This window comes from Triturus cristatus, chromosome 5_2 (genome assembly GCF_964204655.1).
Source record: "Triturus cristatus chromosome 5_2, aTriCri1.1, whole genome shotgun sequence".
NCBI lineage: Eukaryota > Metazoa > Chordata > Amphibia > Caudata > Salamandridae > Triturus > Triturus cristatus.
The window spans coordinates 723,070,462-723,095,665 of NC_140588.1; positions in this window are offsets into that span (position 1 = coordinate 723,070,462).

Sequence of the window (25,204 nt, forward strand, 5' to 3'; positions counted from 1 at the left end):
CCTCGCCTCTGACCCCGGTTCACCTGGAGGGTGTAGACCCTAGGTTGGAGGGCCAGGTCCGGGGTGTCCCCCCTGACCTGGGACCCCAGTTGCAGGATAGAACCCCTGAACTGGTGGGCGAATGGTGCAGAACACCTGCCACAGGTGCCCTGACTATTCTAGAAGGGGGTACCGCTCCAGGTGGGAGGGTACAAAGCCCCAAGGAAGAGGAGGACCGGGTGTGGAACAGTCCACCCCAGCCTCCTGTCCAGCCACCGGATACAGGCCCGGGGCTGGTGGGTCAGTGCCAGGTTGTCAGACCAGACCTGACAGGAAAGGAAGTGGACAAAGGGTGCCGAGCACCTGGGGCTACTGCCCCCCTCCTTCTGACGCCACAGGGGTTTGAGAGCCCTGAGAGGCATAAGGCCTGGGTCTCATCCCTGACCACTGTCACTGGTCACTATGGCCTGCTGTCTGTCTGTTGGGACACACCTGTGAGCAAGTTAAGGCTAGGTGCTGCACAGGTGGTGTCCACAGGTGAGGATAAGGGTTCCACATGGGTTGGCGTGGTGGACCCTGAGAGTATGGATGGAGAGATCCAACCGGGTTCAGGAAGGCGTAGAACAGGAATAGTGCCCTGCTGTTTGGGCCGGTTTCCCTGTTCTATCGCCCTAAGCAGGGAATCCCATCGAGGTATCGCTTGGTCTACCCTGGCTTTAGGCTGGAAGGGGGTTGTGTTGGAAACGGCCCTTTTTGCAGAGTTATCCCCAAACTTTTTTGCTCCTTCCTCCTTTATTTTTTCTGACCTGTGGTTGTTGGCAATAGGACTCTGAGCACTTTACCACTGCTGATCAGTGCTAAAGTGCATATGCTCTCTGTATAAATTGTTATATTGATTGGTTATCCATGATTGGTATATTTGTTTCACCTGTTAGCCCCTAGTAAAGTGCACTGCGTGTGCCAGGTCTGGTGATTCAAATGCTACTAGTGGGCTGCAGCACTGATTGTGCCACCCACAGGAATAGCGCTAAAATGATGTCTTAGGCCTGCTTGCAGTGCCTATGTGCAGTCCAGGACTGCCATGTCGACCTGGCCAGTGCACCCACTGACCAGGCCTTATCCTTCCCTTTCTGTACATGTCAGGCATCCCTATGGTGGCCCTAGGTACCCCCCTGGGCTGGGTGCAGTGTATCTGAAAGGTAGGGCATGTACTGAGGTGTGTAACATGCCCTGGTAGTGAATTACAGCCATTTTCGTTTTTCACTGCTGAGAGGCTAACTTGCCCATAGGATAGAATGGGGAAGGCTGTTTACATGCCTATCTTCCCATAAGGGCAAGATAGAAAATCCAAGTTTGGTATCTCTGTGTTCAGAATTTAATTATACATCTTTTTAGCAAGATGGTTTTTAAATTCACTGTGTGGGAATAGCACTTTTTAGAAAGTAGCTATTCTCCTGTTTAACCTTCCTGTGTGCCTGTGTGCTGGTTGGCTGACTGGTGTCAGGTGATGTGCTAGGTGGCTCCAGGAGCCTGGATGACTCAGCAGCAGGGTGAATAGGGAGATCTGCTTTAGATGGGTGGGAGGAGTAGTCCCTGGGTTTGAATAGGGCTGTCCCTGCCAAACACAAAGCTGGCTCCACCCCCTGCTGGCCAGGCTGAGGACTCTGCCTCTGCTGGCACAAAGAAGGCTCCACCTCCTGCTGAGCGTCTAACGACCCTGCCCCTCACTCTGAAAGGAACCAGGTGCTCCAGAGCAGAGCACACCCAGGAACCGGTTTGAGCAGGGGAATCCCCCCACTGGAACAAAGAGAGACAAAGACTTGGAGGGGTATAAGAAGAGGACCCCAGACACCTAAAACTTTAGATCACTTTGGAACTAAGAAGAAACCTCTGCCAAGGAGAAAGCTGGAAGAAACTGAAGAGGAGAAGACTGCCTGCTTGCTGTTTTGCTTTGCTGCCAAGGAGAGGGGAAGGACTTTGCTGTGTCCCCTTCTTTTGATTCTGATCTCCAAGGGCCTGAGAAGAGCTGGCTCCCTGTTAAGAAGTCCCAGGAACAAAAGGACTTCACCACCAGCTCCCCTGGAACTCTGCTGAAAGAGTTCTGACCTGCCTTGGAGTGCTTGCCCAGTCTTGGGGCCCCAGGAGGTCGTTTTGCTGTGTTTGGGAGCTGGGAAGCAGAAGCGTGAACAAAAGTGACTGGTACCCGACGCATCATCCGATTGCGTGTCGCAAGACGAGAGTGCGAGGAAAATTTCATCGCGGCACCATCGCAACACGCAGGGTCTCCGCATCGCCGAGTGCGTCGAGCATCGTCCCGAAGCGTGCAGCTTCCTGCCATTGCGAGGGTTGTCGCAGAACCAGTTTGCGGGCCGCACCACTGCCGGTGCGTGAAAAGTCTCCAATCGCTGCGTGCGTCGACGCAGAGTCCCGTTCCGTGGCGCATCGAGAGTTGCGGCGCCGGAAGGCACCGCTGCGCCACGCATCGCACCACATCGAAGAGTGTCGCATCGAACCTGTGCGTGAAGCTTCCCCCTAAGAAACCTACGCAACGAAGGCCAAAGTCATCGCATCCTCCCCTTACAGATCGGAGCCGGCGCATCCACCTCTGCTGCGTGAAGCAGGGCTGCTGCAAAGCCTCCCCAGGATCTCAGGAGTATCGCATCGCCTTTGCAAGCTTCCTTGTTATAGCTTTTGGGAACCTTATCGCAACTACAGGTACTGTTGGGCACGAAAGTGTCGCATTTTGTGCATTGAGAGTCGCATTGTGCAGGACACTGACTTTTACATCCTGGAGTACTTTCTGCAAACTCTGAACTATCTTTAAAGTAACCTTTTTGAATTATATGTTGGTTTGTCTGTAGTATTTGGTCTTGTGAAGTTTTTAGTAAAGATACCTTATTTTTCTAAAACTGGTGTGGAGTAAATCTGTGGTGTTTTCACTGGGTTACTGTGAGTGTTGGTACAAATACTTTACACATTGCCTTTGATAGCCTAGACTGCTCAGGCCAAGCTACCTAGAGGGTGAGCAGGGGTTATCTTAACAGTGTATCCCCCTTTCCCTGACTAGAAGCAAGGGTCCCTACTTGGACAGTGGTACCTACCCTGCCAACTAGAGACCCCCAGATCTAACAGTTTGTTACAGCCGTTTTAGAGTTGGTCATCACGAGGTTGCATAATGCCACTCTATATATGTTGTAAAGGCTGTCTCACTGACATCCCAGGAGAACGGACTCCGTAGGCTGCAGTGGTGCTCTGCTCATGCAGTGGCACCCTCTCACTTAGAACCAAGCACCCTGCCTTCAGGATTGTTAAGGCCTGCTATGGGGGTGGCTTATAGGTTTTAAGTGCAGTGACCCTTAGATATAGAAAACCTACATCTTAAGTCAGTGTTACATACACCAACTTACACAGGCTGCAATGGCAGGCCTGTAGTTCCATTTTGCATGGCCTCTGATGGGTGACATAATACATGCTTCAGCCCATGGGAGGCCTCTGGGGTACCAATGCCATGGGTACATGGATAGCATATACTAGGGACTGACAAGGGTACCCCAGTATCCAATCTGGAGTGTACCTAAGTACATAACATAACAGTTTTGGGAGAAAGCGGATAGACTGGGATCCTGCTTAGCAGGATCCCAATCAGACTAATCAAAGACAGTATCACATTTAGAAAAAAGTGGGTGTATCCATAAGAAGCAGATCCTACTTTCCTACATGCCTCCATTAAGTGTAATTTCGCAATACCGCGAGAGTAAGGATTCAATAAAGTGACAACGAGTTTAAGAGTAAAACAGGCTGAGTTATCAAATGCAAAAGAGCAAAGACACTGTTGTTTCTTTACCAAGGTTTTAAACTTTAGCCAAGGTGCAACTGAATCCCATAGTTCAGACATTGGAAGGATTTCAATAGATAAAGTCAAGACCTCAAGTTGCGATCTTTTTAACTCATCGCATGGTGAAAGTTTTTTCCACAAAAGAGATCTGAATAAGCACTGCTGGACCCTCTTGTGGTTTTTAGATAAGACTCGACCGGACTGAAATATTGACTGATTTACCAGTTTGAATTCCAGCTGGGTTTGAGTCTGGGATGTTGAATGAGGCAAGTTAAACAAACTTCTAGAAATATTGCCCAGCACTGCGTCCAACTGTTTGATCATAGTAGCAAGAAGAATCTGGCAGCCCTAACATAAAGATGACATGTATTTTGCTCTAATTATGGCCAGCTATGTTTTTAATGAAGGCCCTTAGGTTGATTTCAGGAAAGCATACATCACATTGCTTCTTTTGCTTTAATTTCCTCTGCTTGTGTAGAGAAGGAGCCATTGATGTTAAACCATATTCACAGGTATTTATGGGTGGCAGCTGATTTGATTGTCTCATTTCTTTTAGACACCATCAGCTCTACCTACTAAACCTGTTGCCAATATTCAAAACATTAGATTTATCATAGTTTATTGCTTACTTGCTACTAGTACAATATGATTAATGCAAGTTCAGTGAATGTTCAAGGCTAATCCATGTTTGATTGAGTGCTACAGTTTAATTCTCTTTCTTTAATAATAGGATTGCCGTCCCACCTAGTTTCAGAGGGAAAGCTCTGTTGTTGTGCATTTTGATGCTAATGTCTGCCACATAAAGGACGAAAATTAGTAAAGCAAAAGCACAGCCCGGTTTAATTCTCTCGAAATGAAGATCTTTTTGGTTTGCAAGATTCTGTTAACCAGTTTTACTTTGACCTACATATCCTTGTATAGTGCTTGAATGGCCCCAAGCAGAATGTTGTTAAATATCCCCATCCTTACAGTTTCTGCCATAATTTGGCTTCATTTATTTATCAAGCGCAGTGTGAAAGTCACTGAAGCATGCAAATAGATAAGAGGTGGTCGATTCAATTGCTTATTAGTTAGCATTGTAACGGCCATAATGTTGTCAAGTGTTCCAATGGCTGACACTAAATCCAGGGAATTAGCTTGTGTTTTTCAGCCCAGGTTTTAGGATCATTTAGTAATAGGTTTGCTTATTGTTTGGGTTCTCTGACCAGCAAGGCAACTTTTAGAAATCAGGGTCTCTAGTTGGCAGAGATTTGCACCTTGTCCAAGTAGGGACCCTTCCTTCTAGTCAGGGTAAGGGGATTACATGTCTTAAATAACCCCTCATCACCCCCTTGGTAGCTTAGCTAGAGCAGTCAGGCTTTTCTGAAAGGCAATGTTTTGCACATAGCACACAGCAATTCAGTGAAAGCACTACAAAAGGACACCACACCAGTTTTTATAAAAATACCCAATATTTATCTGTTAAAAACAAGACCAAAATGATTGAAATCCAACAGACAGTAATCCAAATATGAAGATTGCATAAATAGACTTAAAATACAGTTTCTTAAACTTGATAACTCTGTCCGGGGCTATCAGAGCATCGATAACAAACAAATACAACAGTTCAGGCCGACGGAGACGTCGCAGACCAGCTACGGTGTCTAGAAGACCTACAAACAGTACCTTGGAAATGCAGGGCGTCGTGGACCTTGTGATGAGCTACAAAGAAGTGGTGTCGCCGGCTTCAGTTTCAGAGGCCGGTTCTGGAGTCTCGGGCTCTTTAAATCACAGCCATTGCTGATCGAACTCTGTAAGTTTAAAGTCAGGAGCGCCAGTGAGCATTGAGCTTCTGTGTGAAGTGGAGCAGTGCGGCGTGCTGTGCCAGTGAAGACAGTGGCTCAGTGATGGTGTCTAGCGGTGTCGGTAAGAACAAGGCTGTGATGTGAAGCTGGGCGGTGCTCATCGTGGTGGTGGCAGGTCATGGTGCAATCAGCAGCATCATCGTTGCTGAAGCGCTGTTGTCAGTAGATGGTCTGGAGTAGATGGTGCTGGTGTCGGTAGGCCAAGGCTGCGGTGTGGCACAGGGCGGTGCGTCAAGTGACTTTTGAGCGGTGCCCCCAGGCCTGAGAGCAGGCAGCAGCGTCTATGTCGGTATGGAGCTGTGTTGTCGGGGATACCAGCTCGACAATGTGGAGCGAGGCATTGCCAAGTGCGGTGCCCTCAGGGCACAGTGCAAGCAGTGGCTTGTTGGCAGCATTGGGCATGGCTGTTGGTGAGATCAGTGTTGCGGTGTGAAGCGGGACGGTGCTCTCTGTGGTGCCAACAGGTTACGGAGCCGGCAACAGTGTTGTTGATGGTGTCAGGTTGCTTATTTTTCTGTTGCAGCACAAAACACACAGGGTCATATTTACAAGAAAGTGGCGAATCGTGTCATCAAGCCAAGAAGGCTAACGACACGCTTCGCCACTTTAGAAACACAGGGCTGCACAATATTTACTAGAATATGCTGCAGCTCTGTGTTTCCCCCTGCACTGGCGCTAAATTTAGCAGCCTAGCGCCAACACAGGCACCATTGCACCATCGTGCCTTTGTTGAGGGGATGATTGTTTATGTACAGGAAGGTCCCCCTTCCTGCACATAAACAAACTTGAAATGCCGTTTTGTGACTTCTATGTCACATAGGAGTTGCAAAACATCATTTTTTTTTAAATGATTGTTTATGTGGAGAAAGGGACACCTTCCTGCACATGAACAATCATTGGTGTTTTGCTGCTTCTATGTGTGCTGTCAAAAGCAGCACACATGGAAACAGTAAAATCGAGGAGAATAAATAATTTCTCCTCGTTTCTCCTGTTTAAGACCAGGTTTTCCCTGGTAGTAATTATGGCGCTGCCTCCTATTTATGCTGCTCTTGTAAATAGGGGGCAGAGTCAAAATCAATGGGTGTAGCTGTGGAACGCCCACCACAACACCAATTTGACCGCCCCTTTCACGCTAAATGTAGCGTGAAAGGGGGCCTTATTTACAAGGCAGCGTTAAGCCACATTAAGAGGTTTAACGCTGCCTTGTAAATAAGGCAAAGCTCCTATTGCCATCACGATGTCACTAAAAGTGAGACTGTGGTGGTGATAGGGGCTTGTAAATATGCCCCTTAGGGGCATATGTAGGAAGGCAAATTGCGATCGAAAATGCTGAAATTTGCCGAATTTCGGCGTTTGCGATCGCAATTTGGGCAGTGTGCTATGTAGCACACAAAAACCCACACGCAAAATAAGGAATCGCAAAATTTGCGATTCCTTATTTTGCTAATGCATTTAAGGAATCCCAAATTGCGATTCCTTAAATGCAATGTAGGAAGCACCCAAGTTGTGCAATTTTGGCTTAAGGAATCGCATATTACCACCAACCTCAGGTTGGTGGTAATTTGCGATTTCCTTGAAAAATGCACTTTTTTGCATTTTTCAAAGTGCCATGTGGCGCACATACATGCCCTTAGCGCATGTATGTGCGCCACATGTGCACACATGTTTATTTCAGGGGTGCAAAAGGGTGTCCTATTGACACCCTTGCAACCTTGAAATTGCATTCTCAATTTGCGATTCTCTAATTGAGAATCGCAAATTGAGAATGTCTTCCTATTCATTCCTATGGGCCTTCTAGCCCATAGGAATGAATGGCAAGGTATTCCTTATTTGCGAATCTCAATTTGGGATTCGCAAATAAGGAATAGGTGGAAATCGCAAAATATTTTGCTAATCCTACCTACATTCCGTTTTACAATTCTCTAATTGCGATTCCCTAAAAATTGCAATTAGAGAATCGCAAAACACGTTTTACCTACATGTGGCCCCAAATTCCCAGTGCTGGTAGCAGATGATCTTCAAGTCTTTGCTGTTTCTGAGATTTGTTAAACGGGGGCAAGCTTTATCTCAAGCCCTTGTAGAAATGCAGGAAAACAAGTTGCAGAACGTCCAGTCCAGTCCTTTCACTGACCAAGACAGAGGCAGCCACTATGGGCCAACACAGCAAACCACACAGCAGAGTGGTAGCTCTTCCTAACAGCTTCTCCAACTTTTCTTCTTGGCAAGTTCCTTAGTCCAAATGAGTTCTAAAGTTCTGCGGTCAGGGCCCCAATATTTATACTACTTTTCCCTTTGAAGTTTTAGGCAGAGAGTCCCTTTGGCTCAGTAAAAATCAGTTCTGTCCTCCCTCGTCCAGCTTCACTACAGGAGGTAGAGACAGCATTGTGCAGAGCAGACACAGCCTATTTAGGTGCTAGTGAAAACTCCAACCACTCTTAATTTCAGAAAAGGTCTATTCAGACTGGCTAAAAGTCACCCAGGAAAGGTAGGACACAGTTCAACCCCCCTTGTGGCTGTCTAGCGTGAATTCACATCCCCAGCTCCTGTCACTCCAAAACCAGATGGTGAATACAGAAACAGGCAGAGGCACACAGGATTGTTGAGTATGAAAATGCCCACTTTCTAAGAGTAGACAAATGGTCAAAGGAAGCAAAATGTTCAAGAAAAAGAATAAGTGACATTCACAACGCCCGTTAGGCATACTTTGCAATTCATGCAATTTATTTTTAAAGCATTACGCAAATTTGTTTCGGCAATCAAGTTGCTCTAGTATCATTGGTACACACGTAATCAAAGGAGTGCTCTAGTGTAAGGGAAGGATGGGTAGGAGTGTTGGGTTCATAGTGAGTGTGTAAAGGTAAAGGCCAAAGAAGCGGTGTAGTGACATATATACTTCAGATTCATATAGCAAGACCTATCCGGCCTGTTACAGGTTGATTGTTCCAGTAGATATACATAGCACTTGAGGACACTGTTAATAAATCACAGTCATCAGGGTTAGTATGGTAGTGGTGATAGTCAATGTTTCGAAACCTTGTTTGTTCAATGTGATTAGATCCTTAGGTTGGGGTCTTCATCAGGACTGGGTAAGAGCTCCTGGAAGCAACACGATACTCCGTGTTAGGGGATATTTCAACATGGCAAGTTGTGAATGTTCTTTCAAAAAAGTGGTAAAATGTACCTACTTAAAATAACAGCTTAGTGAATCAGGCTGTGTAGTTGGAGAAAGTGGGCTCAAATGAGCTCCTAAAGACAAAATCAAAATGTGAACTGCTAAAGATGAAGTGGAGCAGTGAAGATGTGCGGGTACCAAAGTAGCCATCACTTACTATGGACCGGAGACTATGCGGCCAACAGTGCACGGGCAGACATCTGGAATTACATTAGTGGGTTATAACATCCCTCACAGTAAAGGATTGAATCTGGCAAAAAGGAAGAAGGACAGTGCTTGTGTCTGGGTGGTTAATTATGATGTTTGGCCATCATGTAGTAGTTAGACACTCTTCACAGGTAATGTATGCGAACGTAGGGAAAGATAGTGCCAACGTGAGGCATATTAAATATGGGTCTTAACTTAAAGAATTCACCGGGACTCATGAGTGTCTATATGGGGAACACTCCCTGTCAGAGAGGCCCACATCCCATAAAACAGTACAGTGAATTCCACATACATACATAGCATTTCAATAGTTAACAGTAAGTATTTATGTTATGCAAGAACGAGCCACCTCACACATGAAAAGCCCGAATGAGAATGGCTCCACACAGATTTCTTTGCACCGTTAATAAACACGGAATTGGCAGGGTTAACAAAATTAACAAGTGCGGTACAAACGCGGTATTCAAAATCCTGGGAGATAGGTTAAAAAACGAAAAAACGCTAGAGGCAGGCATCAGCGGGAACACCTCCCGGGACATCACACACCTCTTGAGATTGCTGTTCACGTCTCCAGTTCTCAGGTCAAATTGGGACCAGGCTTCCACTTCAAGCGTCTTAAAGACGTGAGCGGAGAACGTGCACGCTGGGTGCAGCCGCTCAGTGCCAAGCTCGCGCTACAGCCGGTGGTCCAGGCGGGGGTGTACTTGAAAAAAACATAATTTGCAGGGGATGTTGAAAACGTGTCAACTAGTGCTCATGGAGTAAAGGCTTCATTGTGCAAAGGGCATATTTAGAAATAAAACTAAACATATGGTCGAATTAGGCAACGAACGTAAATGCTCTAGTTATACTGTAGTCTATCCTGTAGTAGGGCTGCCGACTCGCATGCCATGTATAGTATGCATAATCAGTATGGTAGTAGACTGCAAAGTAGGTATTGTAAAGTAGGCGGCCAATCTTAGAATAGTTTACATATTACACTCGCGTATTGCATACGTCTTTTGGGGCCATGGTTGACATTATAAGCAGGAAATGAATGTTCATGTATGATATTAATATCTACACATGGACGGCTAATACTCTGGTATGGCTACAGGCTCGCATGTATTATACAATTTGCATATTCGATAAAGTGGCATATAATATAGGTGACATATGGCATCCAATAGTTGTATATTTACATAATCAGATATGGTGATATAACATCTAGAAGGTCCATGGTTAACATTCTGGGCAACAGCATAATGGACAGAATAGAAAAGAAAAGCATTCTGTCTTCTGTGTATAATACATCCTGGCATTTGGACAGAGACAGTTCTACAGTAACAAGTGCAGACTATTCCGTGTTAAAAATGGACAGTTGCGCATTAGTACCATCAGGCTCCTTCAGGCTATTGTTCACTGTGTCTAAAGTGCACATCCCCTTGCATTCTCGTATATTCAAAATAGTGCTGATATCCCCGCCCCTCACGCCTAGGGATACTTTTTCCAGAACCAGCCATCTGATTGATTCTGGTTTATGTCCCTTTCCAGTGAAATGTTCTACCAGGGGTGCTCCTACTGTGTTGTATCGTATCCTACTACAGTGCTGCAGAATCCTAGCCTTAACTTTCTGCTTCGTTTGACCTATATATACCTTGTTACAATGACAGAGAATTGCATGTATCAGATCTGTCGAGTTTCAATTGGAATGTACCTTAAGGTCTACTTTGTGATGTTTATAGCAACATGTCTTTGTTTCACTGGTCATTTTACACGCTTTGTATTGTGCACATTTAAAAGTTCCAGTAAGTAGTAGCAAGGTGCAGTTCAGAATACAACAGTAGTTTCACACTCAAAGAAATACATGTAACTTTCCACAGCTCAGGACTCAGTAGACAGCACTGGAAGAGATCAGAGAGTTCCAGGGATCCAACGATATTCTTTGAAGAGCTTCTAAAATGTGTGGGAATTCTTCGAAGTAACACTGCAGAAGAAGTGTCAAGAGGTTCCACAAGCACAAAGCTGTTGAGAGGATGACCTCGGCATCTGGCTTGCAGATTGTCTCAGCTGAGGGCCAAGAAGACAGATGAAGAGCAGAACCCAAGCAGAGGAGCACAGGTTAAGAGCGAAGCAAAATCAGAGGCTTCCTCCTGTCAACAGGGAAGAAAGTCAAGCACATAGCCAGGCCGTGGGTGTGGCTTTTATAAACTGGAATCCTGAAGAAGATCCTCAAATCCTAGGAACCCAATACTTTGCAGGAGATCTTCAAATCCCAGGATCCCAGAATACTAATGTATATCATCAAAACTCACTATAATTTACCACTCAGATGGGACATACTGCCACAGCTTTTGAGTGCCCTCCTGGGGCCAGGATTGGCTGTGCTGGTTATGGGGGTGGTCACAACTGGGAAGCACACATGTACCACCCACTGTTGTCTGCAGCAGGACTCCCATCACGCCAGACAAATTACATTCTGAGTACCAATTCCATGAGCCAGAGGTGGAAGGGGTGGCCAATAATGCTTAGGACCAGAGTGGATGGAAATGGGGACAAGCACCCGTGGCAAGCCATAACTAGCATTGCGCTTCGTGCTGCATTAAGATCGGCAGGATAGCACTGTGAAAAAAAAATGCAGCATCTAATCTACAAGGAGTTGAGCATCAATGATGTAATCAGCAGCATTCACACAAAAAGTTGAGTGACACTAACCATTTTCAAAAGAACAGAAAGTTGAGACAGCGATGTCTTCCATCAACCCTGTACTCATGATAAGTACAAAGTCCTAAAAGATGCCAACAACCAAAAGGTAAGCCATTCAAAATGTCTTATTTTGCTTAATTTGCATGTCACTTGGGCTCATATCACATGATAATCTACTGGCCCATTGTTAGCGTAAAAACAAGGTCACAATTTTAGTCACTTGGCTCAATTTAAAATACAAGGGCAATTACAACTGGCCCCTCTGCTGTACATTGTCTGTACTTATATTTGAAGGGGAGTTGGTCCAGCATAATGCAACACGTTTTTTGACTCCTTGGTGTTGTCAATGTTCAGTGCACATTATCTTTGGCACTAGAAAGTTTCATTGCGCGGCTTCGCACACCAATGCTTCCATCAATAAGCTACAACACATTTGGGTGTACCCCTGGGAATATGGCTACATCGTTTTTGAAGCAGTAGTTTTGCATACAATCTATTGGTCCATATTTATTTATTTACATTGTTTTTCTATAGTACCACTTTAGTTGATGGCATTAGAGCACTTTACATGTAACATAATTTACTTCTACATAATACGCTTACAATAATGACATTAAAAAATCTACCATATAATTATGGAGATAAGATTGGAGAACTGGGGGTGGGCAGTGTTGTGTCCTGCTGGACACAGTCTAGTGTTTTACCAGCCTCTTCCACGAGGGCTGGCCTATACACCCACCCCACACCCATCTAACACAGGTGTCACCGGTCAGGTGACCCTACCATTAAAAGAGACAGAGTGCCCCTAATCGTGGTCAATTCTAAGTACATTACCTAAGTGTGTAGCTGTCTCTTATTTACAAAGTATGTGGGCCTAGAGCTGACAACTTGACATTGGCAATTAGTGATGTAGAACCCCCACGCCGTGCTGCCTGCAGCCATCTGCCGTGAAGGTAGACGGGATATAGCGCCATAAGTACTGCTGCTGCTCTCTACCTGGAGGAAGAGGTTGCGTCACCCGAAGGAGAGGGGATTCCTCTACTGGCCGTGAAGGAGGAGAGGAAAGAGACTGCTGCGCCTCCGACCTGTCGCTGAGAGCAGTCATCTGGTGGGAGTACCAAAAGAGTGAATAACGCTATCAGCTAGACGCCGGCGACGTACGCTCCCTGCCCCTCCCGGTATGACCAGGCACACATGGCATGCAATGCCCTGCATGCTGAGGTGCCTGCAAGGTGCCCCTGCCTGCCGCCATTCTGTCCAGGAAAGGAGGGGAGTGGAGCGCCTTCCCAATAAGGCGCATATAAAACACGAGTGGGCACAGTATGTAAAGATAAGTGCCCTGCTAGTTGAATGGCAGGACCCCGCCACCAGGGAAGAAAGAAGATTGAGGCCACAGCAGCCTTGCCGCTCTGGTATATGCAGTGCCAGCAGTGAGGAACCCGTACCCATGGCATCGGGGAATGAAGGGCAAACATTGTGAGTGAAAAGACGCCCTGCCGCATTTTGCATGGATTCAAACCCCCTGCACCAGCACGGAAAAAAGCCCCCATCCCCTGCATCGCAAGCATTGCAGCATCAGCGAAGCTGCCTGCACCACACCCAGCATTGACACATACAGCCAGCACGAAGGGATTAGGATTTTAAATAAAGACAAACCACCCTGCATCACAAGTGTCGTGTCTTGGGGGCTCCCAATAACGACAGACACCGTGGTCGGTAACTACGGAGCTTTATTGTCCCTAACCTCTTACATCGCTGTCCCTATTCTAACTGCCCGCTTCTCCCGTCGCTCCTCCTCTTCCCCTCACCCCAAGGCTCCACCCCACCAACCACTAGAATGCTCACAATATTACATCTCCCCCTTTGTTAATAAAGCTTGTGACCAGTGCTCACATCTCTTCGATCAACCGTCTAGGTTTTTGAATGTCTCTTCTTGTCCGAAGGGACATGCCTTCAGACACAGTTCCATTGCTGCCATCAGCGTCCCGTTCCTGACCTATAGGTATCCGATCATGTCCTTCACCGTGTTCAGTCACAGACGTTGTAGGCCCCGGCGTGAGTGTCTCTTTCATGGTGGAACTGCATCTTTGAAAGTGGGGGATATTGCAAGTGATGCGCCTGTTCTCCGACTCAGCCGTCAGCGCGGTGCCCTTTTGTCTGGTGACCGTGGGGGGCTTTGCCCGGAACCAACAGTCCGTTTCCTTACTTGGTTCTTGTTTGACCACGACGCAGTCCCCTTTATGAGGCGAGAGAGATCTAGCTCGTCTCCTGTGGTCCGCATAAGCTTTCATGCTCTCCTTGCCAGCGCGATCAGCATCAGTTACTACTTCTTGGTGAAGACGACCTGGTGACACCGGTCTTAAGGCATCCTCCCGGGTGGGTATCCTCGTCCAGATGGGGCGCCCTAGCATGAGTGTCGCTGGACATTTGCCTGTAGTGGCATGGGGTATTGTTCGATATGCTCGAAGCACTTCATTGAGAGCCATTTGTGGATCTCGTCTATCAAGGGTAGCTTGCTGGAAAGTCTCTTTGAGTATGTCCATAAACCTTTCACTAGTGCCATTGGCTTGTGGCCACACATGTGTTATCCGCCGATGCTGGACACCCAATGATTTCGCAAAGTCGCTGAATTTCCGTCCAGTGAACGGTGGCCCATTGTCTGTTCTCAGTTCCTTGGGCACACCCCAGGCTGCAAAGACCTCATCTAGAACTGCAATGGTGGCGGCAGCACTGGTGGACGGCACCAACTGAGCAATGGGAAACCGTGAGTATTCGTCCATTATTACGAGAACATAGTTGCCTGATTGCATCGGGCCATAAAAGTCTAGGGCTAGTTCGTGCCACACTCCAGGCGGCGGCGGTGTCATCTGACTTGGGGCTCGGGGGTCACCGTGCCCTACTACTGGATACTGCGGACACTCCTTCGGGGTGACATGTTGAATGATCTCCAGGGAAGCTGCAGGCGGTCGCGCTTGATCCTCCGCGAGATGGACATCTTCCTCTACAACAGACAGTCCAGGTGTGTGTGACGCCCTGGGGTGTCGCGACATGTAACCGGCCAGGTTGACTGAATTGCCTGGCTTGTGCACGATGTCAATGTCATTGCTGACGCGATAGAGGACTTCCACCAGACGCAGCCGCTCGGCCGTCGGCAGACTAAGAAGACAGTCAGCCTCCGGCCCTTCTATGACGTGGATCACAGCGGGAATTGACATTGTGTTGTGTCTCAGCGTAGTTGAAAACTTCCCGAGACAGGGAAGTGGCTTCCTGGACATCCAGGTGTAGACCCGAACAAATGCAGGACTTAGGCGCGGGGGAGGGTTCATTTTTTTGTACTCCGTCACCGGAATGTAATTTAGTGACGCTCCACTGTCCATCACGAATTTGGTGGCATGTCCACCGACGCTGATGTCCAGTCGGGAATATTTCTTAAGTTGGTTTGGGTCAGCAACCATGTTCGCATATTCAACTGAATATTCTTGTTCATCCGATGTTGACCTGGAGTCTCTGGATGGTGATCTCCTCGACCATCGGGATGTCTGCGACTCTTGTTCATCCGATGTTGACCTGGAGTCTCTGGATGGTGATCTCCTCGACCATCGGGATGTCTGCGACTCCCGGCTGGAGTGAAAGGATCTGGACGACGACTTTGGACGGTTGTGCACCGCTCGCGCGTGGTGTTGGCGGGTGTCGCCGCGCGACGTCCTGTGCGCGTTCTTGTCCTTCTCCCGACGATACTCGCTGCACATGGCTTCAAAGTGGTTGCTCCGCCCACACTTGCGGCACTGCTGACCCATGGCTGGGCAGGCTCCGGTGTGCGGGAAATCATACCCGCATCTGTAGCATTTCCGTGCTGGCGTTTTTCTTACATGATCCTGACGCTTGCTTCTCCGCCTTGCTTCCGGTTGGCGATGTCCAGAATAACGGCGGCGCGACGACAGCCGGGAGTGCCGCCCTCGTTCCCTGGACCCTCGGCGGGAGCGAACGGTCCGCACATGGCATACTTGTTCCCTGCGTTCCGTACGTCCTGCTTCCATGGTCCTGGCGTGCTCCTCAGCCTGATCGTGCACCCTCGTCATTTCTTCTATTTCGTCGAGGGTGTGACTTTTCTTCAATAGTTTTCTCCTGAGCGTCTCGGACTGGCACCCATCGATAACGCGCAGCCGGATGGCGTCGTCCGTTGAGAACGCGTCAAAGTTGCAGTGGCGTGCCAGCCGGCGTAGTCGAGTTATGTATGTATCCATCATCTCATCTTTTCCCTGATGCGCCCGCTGGAACACATGCCTCTCGTAGTCCACATTCTTCTTGTGTAGAAATTTCTTATCCAACGCCTCACGTACCTTGGCGTACGTCCCTGCATCCGCGGCTGGAATTTCCTTAATCATTTTGCTAATGTCTTTTCCCACAAGGTTGCGGAGCGCTATGAGTTGGTCTTCATCACCAAGCACCTTGGAGCCTTTGACGTAGTCTTCGAAGTCCTCGATCCACTCCTCCCATCGAGGCCCCATGCTACTCCCGACCACGAGCGCCAGAGGCTCTGGAGGGCGCAAGTGCGACAGCCCCATCACAACGGGTTTCACTTCTTGACGTGCGGGCGAGCCATGGCGTGACATCTCACTCCTCTTGCGATCGTTTAACTCACACTTATTTGCTCCCCGGTCTTTGCTCGGGCTTGATCGCTTTTTTTTTTTTTTTTTTTTTTTTTTTTGCAATTTGTCTTTGCTTGTGCTTGTTTAATTCTGTTCTTGCCTTTGCTTGTGCTTATTTAATCTTCTCTTGCCTTTGCTCGTGCTTGGTTGTTTTTTTTTTCTCTTGCCTTTGCTTGGGTTTGTTTACGTTTTCTCTTGCCTTTGCTTGTGCTTATTTAATTTTCCTCTTGACTTTGCTTGTGCTTGTTTGCTTTCTTCTTGCCTTTGCTCGGGTTTGTTTCTTGCCTTCGCCAGTGCTTGTTTGGTGCCTGACTTCAAAATGGCCGCTTGCTTATTTCGCAAAGGGTGTCCTGAAGCAGCCGCCTGGTTTAAAGATGGCCGCCGGACCGGCACCACACACGGGGCTTGACACGAGGCTCAGCACTCCCTCAGGTTCTTCCCCACATGGATCACGCTACATCGGCGTCTCACTCACCGGCTTGGCTCCTGGGAACTTCCTTCACTACAGGGTAAGCGCACGCTGTCACTGCCACATCTTTTGGCATGCACGTGACATTGGCTTCACGCTGGGCTTGGCCTCCACTCGGCGAGTTGCTCTTCGCCTGGGATCGACGCTGCACCCTAGTCCCCACAGCAGTGGTCAGGGCAGGTGCCAGGGTATCGCTTTTCACCCTGCACTCCTGGGACATTTAATCCGGTACAGGCTCCGGTGTCAGCGCGGGCGGCGCTAATTCCAAACTTCCTTTTTTTTTTCTTTCTTCTTTCGCGCCTCGCCCAGGGGACAGACCACGGTTCCTTTCAGGGTTCAGGGGAGCATGCTGCTCATCCCACCCTCGTCGCCAGCTGTCGTGTCTTGGGGGCTCCCAATAACGACAGACACCGTGGTCGGTAACTACGGAGCTTTATTGTCCCTAACCTCTTACATCGCTGTCCCTATTCTAACTGCCCGCTTCTCCCGTCGCTCCTCCTCTTCCCCTCACCCCAAGGCTCCACCCCACCAACCACTAGAATGCTCACAATATTACATCTCCCCCTTTGTTAATAAAGCTTGTGACCAGTGCTCACATCTCTTCGATCAACCGTCTAGGTTTTTGAATGTCTCTTCTTGTCCGAAGGGACATGCCTTCAGACACAGTTCCATTGCTGCCATCAGCGTCCCGTTCCTGACCTATAGGTATCCGATCATGTCCTTCACCGTGTTCAGTCACAGACGTTGTAGGCCCCGGCGTGAGTGTCTCTTTCATGGTGGAACTGCATCTTTGAAAGTGGGGGATATTGCAAGTGATGCGCCTGTTCTCCGACTCAGCCGTCAGCGCGGTGCCCTTTTGTCTGGTGACCGTGGGGGGCTTTGCCCGGAACCAACAGTCCGTTTCCTTACTTGGTTCTTGTTTGACCACGACGCAGTCCCCTTTATGAGGCGAGAGAGATCTAGCTCGTCTCCTGTGGTCCGCATAAGCTTTCATGCTCTCCTTGCCAGCGCGATCAGCATCAGTTACTACTTCTTGGTGAAGACGACCTGGTGACACCGGTCTTAAGGCATCCTCCCGGGTGGGTATCCTCGTCCAGATGGGGCGCCCTAGCATGAGTGTCGCTGGACATTTGCCTGTAGTGGCATGGGGTATTGTTCGATATGCTCGAAGCACTTCATTGAGAGCCATTTGTGGATCTCGTCTATCAAGGGTAGCTTGCTGGAAAGTCTCTTTGAGTATGTCCATAAACCTTTCACTAGTGCCATTGGCTTGTGGCCACACATGTGTTATCCGCCGATGCTGGACACCCAATGATTTCGCAAAGTCGCTGAATTTCCGTCCAGTGAACGGTGGCCCATTGTCTGTTCTCAGTTCCTTGGGCACACCCCAGGCTGCAAAGACCTCATCTAGAACTGCAATGGTGGCGGCAGCACTGGTGGACGGCACCAACTGAGCAATGGGAAACCGTGAGTATTCGTCCATTATTACGAGAACATAGTTGCCTGATTGCATCGGGCCATAAAAGTCTAGGGCTAGTTCGTGCCACACTCCAGGCGGCGGCGGTGTCATCTGACTTGGGGCTCGGGGGTCACCGTGCCCTACTACTGGATACTGCGGACACTCCTTCGGGGTGACATGTTGAATGATCTCCAGGGAAGCTGCAGGCGGTCGCGCTTGATCCTCCGCGAGATGGACATCTTCCTCTACAACAGACAGTCCAGGTGTGTGTGACGCCCTGGGGTGTCGCGACATGTAACCGGCCAGGTTGACTGAATTGCCTGGCTTGTGCACGATGTCAATGTCATTGCTGACGCGATAGAGGACTTCCACCAGACGCAGCCGCTCGGCCGTCGGCAGACTAAGAAGACAGTCAGCCTCCGGCCCTTCTATGACGTGGATCACAGCGGGAATTGACATTGTGTTGTGTCTCAGCGTAGTTGAAAACTTCCCGAGACAGGGAAGTGGCTTCCTGGACATCCAGGTGTAGACCCGAACAAATGCAGGACTTAGGCGCGGGGGAGGGTTCATTTTTTTGTACTCCGTCACCGGAATGTAATTTAGTGACGCTCCACTGTCCATCACGAATTTGGTGGCATGTCCACCGACGCTGATGTCCAGTCGGGAATATTTCTTAAGTTGGTTTGGGTCAGCAACCATGTTCGCATATTCAACTGAATATTCTTGTTCATCCGATGTTGACCTGGAGTCTCTGGATGGTGATCTCCTCGACCATCGGGATGTCTGCGACTCTTGTTCATCCGATGTTGACCTGGAGTCTCTGGATGGTGATCTCCTCGACCATCGGGATGTCTGCGACTCCCGGCTGGAGTGAAAGGATCTGGACGACGACTTTGGACGGTTGTGCACCGCTCGCGCGTGGTGTTGGCGGGTGTCGCCGCGCGACGTCCTGTGCGCGTTCTTGTCCTTCTCCCGACGATACTCGCTGCACATGGCTTCAAAGTGGTTGCTCCGCCCACACTTGCGGCACTGCTGACCCATGGCTGGGCAGGCTCCGGTGTGCGGGAAATCATACCCGCATCTGTAGCATTTCCGTGCTGGCGTTTTTCTTACATGATCCTGACGCTTGCTTCTCCGCCTTGCTTCCGGTTGGCGATGTCCAGAATAACGGCGGCGCGACGACAGCCGGGAGTGCCGCCCTCGTTCCCTGGACCCTCGGCGGGAGCGAACGGTCCGCACATGGCATACTTGTTCCCTGCGTTCCGTACGTCCTGCTTCCATGGTCCTGGCGTGCTCCTCAGCCTGATCGTGCACCCTCGTCATTTCTTCTATTTCGTCGAGGGTGTGACTTTTCTTCAATAGTTTTCTCCTGAGCGTCTCGGACTGGCACCCATCGATAACGCGCAGCCGGATGGCGTCGTCCGTTGAGAACGCGTCAAAGTTGCAGTGGCGTGCCAGCCGGCGTAGTCGAGTTATGTATGTATCCATCATCTCATCTTTTCCCTGATGCGCCCGCTGGAACACATGCCTCTCGTAGTCCACATTCTTCTTGTGTAGAAATTTCTTATCCAACGCCTCACGTACCTTGGCGTACGTCCCTGCATCCGCGGCTGGAATTTCCTTAATCATTTTGCTAATGTCTTTTCCCACAAGGTTGCGGAGCGCTATGAGTTGGTCTTCATCACCAAGCACCTTGGAGCCTTTGACGTAGTCTTCGAAGTCCTCGATCCACTCCTCCCATCGAGGCCCCATGCTACTCCCGACCACGAGCGCCAGAGGCTCTGGAGGGCGCAAGTGCGACAGCCCCATCACAACGGGTTTCACTTCTTGACGTGCGGGCGAGCCATGGCGTGACATCTCACTCCTCTTGCGATCGTTTAACTCACACTTATTTGCTCCCCGGTCTTTGCTCGGGCTTGATCGCTTTTTTTTTTTTTTTTTTTTTTTTTTTGCAATTTGTCTTTGCTTGTGCTTGTTTAATTCTGTTCTTGCCTTTGCTTGTGCTTATTTAATCTTCTCTTGCCTTTGCTCGTGCTTGGTTGTTTTTTTTTCTCTTGCCTTTGCTTGGGTTTGTTTACGTTTTCTCTTGCCTTTGCTTGTGCTTATTTAATTTTCCTCTTGACTTTGCTTGTGCTTGTTTGCTTTCTTCTTGCCTTTGCTCGGGTTTGTTTCTTGCCTTCGCCAGTGCTTGTTTGGTGCCTGACTTCAAAATGGCCGCTTGCTTATTTCGCAAAGGGTGTCCTGAAGCAGCCGCCTGGTTTAAAGATGGCCGCCGGACCGGCACCACACACGGGGCTTGACACGAGGCTCAGCACTCCCTCAGGTTCTTCCCCACATGGATCACGCTACATCGGCGTCTCACTCACCGGCTTGGCTCCTGGGAACTTCCTTCACTACAGGGTAAGCGCACGCTGTCACTGCCACATCTTTTGGCATGCACGTGACATTGGCTTCACGCTGGGCTTGGCCTCCACTCGGCGAGTTGCTCTTCGCCTGGGATCGACGCTGCACCCTAGTCCCCACAGCAGTGGTCAGGGCAGGTGCCAGGGTATCGCTTTTCACCCTGCACTCCTGGGACATTTAATCCGGTACAGGCTCCGGTGTCAGCGCGGGCGGCGCTAATTCCAAACTTCCTTTTTTTTTTCTTTCTTCTTTCGCGCCTCGCCCAGGGGACAGACCACGGTTCCTTTCAGGGTTCAGGGGAGCATGCTGCTCATCCCACCCTCGTCGCCAGCTGTCGTGTCTTGGGGGCTCCCAATAACGACAGACACCGTGGTCGGTAACTACGGAGCTTTATTGTCCCTAACCTCTTACATCGCTGTCCCTATTCTAACTGCCCGCTTCTCCCGTCGCTCCTCCTCTTCCCCTCACCCCAAGGCTCCACCCCACCAACCACTAGAATGCTCACAATATTACAACAAGCTCCTGCAGTGCCTTAGATACCCGAGTACAGGGGGCAAGAGCGGCCTCGTTCATAGGAGCTATGCTGACATCAAACATAAACGCACCATATGCACAGCATGCCCCCAGGTGGCAGTGGGCACTACTGCTGCCGAGAAGAAATAGCCTGCAGAACCCAAGTGACCTCCCCCTACACCTTATAGGCAGAAACGGCCCACAGGTACGGTAACTCTGCAGCAGGAAAAAGTAAAGCAGCTGCAGTGCCACCCAGCTGCAATCCAGTGCATCACACTTAGCGACTGCAAACAAGGAGGCCACAACAAAAGGCTGCAGTTCCAAATAAAAGAGATAAGGTGAGCCCTCCCATAACCAGTAAAGCACATAATGCCACCGAAAGCTGTGAATCACGTAAAACAAATCCCACTGAGCTTACACAAGTTGCCTCAGCGCAGAATTTGTTGGTGGGAGAATGAGGCTCCAGGCTCATGTCGCCACCGAAATGACATTGTAAACAAGGTCAATGAGCAGCTCCGTGTCTGCATGCATACAGAGACTGAAGCAGTGTGTAGTGAACTGTTCTCCCTACCAAAACTACTTACGTGCATTGCTGGGAGCAGTTGTAGTCCAGGGAAAAGGCAATTACAGAGAAAAGAACATTGCATGCCCCCTAGTGGCAGGACGCCACCAATGAAAGAGAGGAGCGGGTACAGCCAGAGAGACTGACCGAGAGAGAACGGTGAAAGGGGATAGGAGCACATTGCCATCACGTCTAACCCTGGGCGTAGTTTGCGAAATAGCGCTATGCGTAGCTACGCGAAGTGCACTTCGCACTACGCAATCTACGCGTAGCTTCGCAAACTGCGTAGTGCACTTTGCAAGATGCTGTTCGCACTGATTGCACAGTGCCGGATTCTTGTCCGCACTGTGCAATCAGTACAAATTGCATCTTGCACAGTTAAAGCGGTCGTTTTCTGCCGCTCGAGTAGATTTCTACTCGAGCTGCAGCTTTCTTATGCAGACTTGTAGTTTCTCATCGCGAGTGGTCGCGATCAAACCTGACCTCCCCACGTTGAGAAGCTCGCTGGGAGGTTTATTTTCCACGCTCGCGATCGGCAACTTGATGTTGCTGATCGCGAACGAGGAAAAAGTCTCGCCGGGATGTCATTTTGCTTGCTCGCGGTCGCCAACTTGACATTGAGGACCGCGAGCAAGCAAAAATGACCGCTGCACTACGCTACGCTATGCTACGCGTGTTTGCACTGTGCTACGTGTAATTCGCTCAGTGCAAAGTAGCGCAAACTTCGCAAACTACGCGAGCATAGCGTAGTGCTTTGCCCAGGCTTAATCACGTCTCAGCGTCATTACCTCTAGGCTTCTTGGTCCCTACTGATGACGGAGTAATCCAGAAACACGTGTTTAGGGATACGCTACTAAAAATATGGCATTAGCCAATTATCATTTCGAACTTTGCACTGAGCAAAAAACAATTTACTACATCGACCACGATGCCTAGAGGTAATGACGCTGAGACGTGATGGCAGTGTGCTCCTATCCCCGTTCCCCGTTATAAAAGGCTTCCTTGAGCCTCTTGAGCTGAGGAGCTTGGGAGCGCCTGCTTGCCTTGAGTGGAATTGTGCCTGTGAAAATTAAGTGACAACATGTCCAGCAACCTACTGACTTAGGGATATGCTACTAAAAATATGGCATTAGCCAATTATGATTTCGAACTTTGTACTGAGCGACAAACAATGTACTACATCTACCAAGATGCCTGGAGGTAATGATGCTGAGACATGATAGCAGTGTGCTCCTATCCCCTTTCACTGTTATAAAAGGCTCCCTTGAGCCACTTGAGCTGACGAGCTTGGGAGCACCTGCTTATCCTGAGTGGAATTGTGCCTGTGAAAATTAAGTGGCAGCATTTCCAGCAACCTACTGACTAAGGGATACGCTACTAAAAATATGGCATTAGCCAATTATGATTTCGAACTTAGTACTGAGTGAAAAACAATGTACTACATCGACCAAGAAGCCTAGAGGTAATGACGCTGAGACGTGATGGCAGTGTTCTCCTATCCCCTTTCACTGTTTTAAAAGGCTCCCTTGAGCCGATTGAGCTGAACTGCTTGGGAGCGCCTGCTTACAGTGAGTGGAATTGTGCCAGTGAAAATTAAGGAGGCCACAACAAAAGGCTGCAGTTCCAAATAAAAGAGATAAGGTGAGCCCTCCCATAACCAGTAAAGCACATAATGCCACCGAAAGCTGTGAATCACGTAAAACAAATCCCACTGAGCTTACACAAGTTGCCTCAGCGCAGAATTTGTTGGTGGGAGAATGAGGCTCCAGGCTCATGTCGCCACCGAAATGACATTGTAAACAAGGTCAATGAGCAGCTCCGTGTCTGCATGCATACAGAGACTGAAGCAGTGTGTAGTGAACTGTTCTCCCTACCAAAACTACTTACGTGCATTGCTGGGAGCAGTTGTAGTCCAGGGAAAAGGCAATTACAGAGAAAAGAACATTGCATGCCCCCTAGTGGCAGGACGCCACCAATGAAAGAGAGGAGCGGGTACAGCCAGAGAGACTGACCGAGAGAGAACGGTGAAAGGGGATAGGAGCACATTGCCATCACGTCTAACCCTGGGCGTAGTTTGCGAAATAGCGCTATGCGTAGCTACGCGAAGTGCACTTCGCACTACGTAATCTACGCGTAGCTTCGCAAACTGCGTAGTGCACTTTGCAAGATGCTGTTCGCACTGATTGCACAGTGCCGGATTCTTGTCCGCACTGTGCAATCAGTACAAATTGCATCTTGCACAGTTAAAGCGGTCGTTTTCTGCCGCTCGAGTAGATTTCTACTCGAGCGGCAGCTTTCTTATGCAGACTTGTAGTTTCTCATCGCGAGTGGTCGCGATCAAACCTGACCTCCCCACGTTGAGAAGCTCGCTGGGAGGTTTATTTTCCACGCTCGCGATCGGCAACTTGATGTTGCTGATCGCGAACGAGGAAAAAGTCTCGCCGGGATGTCATTTTGCTTGCTCGCGGTCGCCAACTTGACATTGAGGACCGCGAGCAAGCAAAAATGACCGCTGCACTACGCTACGCTATGCTACGCGTGTTTGCACTGTGCTACGTGTAATTCGCTCAGTGCAAAGTAGCGCAAACTTCGCAAACTACGCGAGCATAGTGTAGTGCTTTGCCCAGGCTTAATCACGTCTCAGCGTCATTACCTCTAGGCTTCTTGGTCCCTACTGATGACGGAGTAATCCAGAAACACGTGTTTAGGGATACGCTACTAAAAATATGGCATTAGCCAATTATCATTTCGAACTTTGCACTGAGCAAAAAACAATTTACTACATCGACCACGATGCCTAGAGGTAATGACGCTGAGACGTGATGGCAGTATGCTCCTATCCCCGTTCCCCGTTATAAAAGGCTTCCTTGAGCCTCTTGAGCTGAGGAGCTTGGGAGCGCCTGCTTGCCTTGAGTGGAATTGTGCCTGTGAAAATTAAGTGACAACATGTCCAGCAACCTACTGACTTAGGGATATGCTACTAAAAATATGGCATTAGCCAATTATGATTTCGAACTTTGTACTGAGCGACAAACAATGTACTACATCTACCAAGATGCCTGGAGGTAATGATGCTGAGACATGATAGCAGTGTGCTCCTATCCCCTTTCACTGTTATAAAAGGCTCCCTTGAGCCACTTGAGCTGACGAGCTTGGGAGCACCTGCTTATCTGAGTGGAATTGTGCCTGTGAAAATTAAGTGGCAGCATTTCCAGCAACCTACTGACTAAGGGATACGCTACTAAAAATATGGCATTAGCCAATTATGATTTCGAACTTAGTACTGAGTGAAAAACAATGTACTACATCGACCAAGAAGCCTAGAGGTAATGACGCTGAGACGTGATGGCAGTGTTCTCCTATCCCCTTTCACTGTTTTAAAAGGCTCCCTTGAGCCGATTGAGCTGAACTGCTTGGGAGCGCCTGC